Genomic DNA, 916 nt, shown 5'->3' with positions numbered 1-916 from the left:
TAGAGACAGTGTCTCACTCTTGCTCTTGCTCAGGCTGGTCTATAACTCCTAACCAAGCAATCCACCTGCCTTGTCCTCTCAAAGAGGTAAGATTACAGGTGTGAACCACTGTACCCCTCTTGTCAGTGATTAGTTTTCATATTCTTCAACATACAATTGGAATTCAATGTTATAGAACATCTAAGGAATAAAAAATGGGAGAATTATGTTAGTTTTCTTAAAATATTGCCTTAGCTATAGACATATCTCTTCAAAGAGTAAGTTTTTCATTAGGAAATAACAAATTCTTATGGATAAGAGTCAAAATGAAATAATATTATCAAGGGAGAACAGAGAGGCATATTTAATGGAAAGAGATTCCCTAAGAATGAGAAATGAGCCCTTGAACACAAGACTCCAAGGAAAGGAAATATCATGATGAAAAAGACTAAGTCATGCACATATTTCAGTGCCTATCTGGGCTCTCTAATAAATGTTTAACTTAATTTTGAAGAACACAACTACAAAGTATATTTAAATACTTTTATTTTTATTTAATAAAATTAACTTAGGAAAAAAAGAACACATATAGAACAAATTTCAAAGTATTCGACCCATTCATACAACCAAAAGTTTTCTTCAAGCACCTTCAAGTGGATGGATGAAAATGAGTGTTACTATTTGTTGGAGGAATTGCTATTTCCTGTTGGTTCTCTTTCTTTGATAAACCTGACAAATACACTTTCTGTGGAAATTATATCCATAGTTGTCTCAGTCAGTTGGGCTGATGTAACAAAACACCATAGACTATGTAGTTAAAGAAACAATTATTTTTCACAGTCCGGGAGGCTGAGAAGTCTAAAATCAAGGTGCCAGGACATTTGGGTTTTAGTAAGGATGCTCTACCTGGTTTGCAGATGGTCTCCTTCTTGCTGTA

Source organism: Otolemur garnettii, unplaced genomic scaffold (genome assembly GCF_000181295.1).
Source record: "Otolemur garnettii isolate 467f Iridium unplaced genomic scaffold, OtoGar3 scaffold00169, whole genome shotgun sequence".
NCBI classification, from domain to species: Eukaryota; Metazoa; Chordata; class Mammalia; order Primates; family Galagidae; genus Otolemur; species Otolemur garnettii.
The sequence above is the reverse complement of the archived record's forward strand: the minus strand, read 5'-3'. Positions refer to the sequence as shown.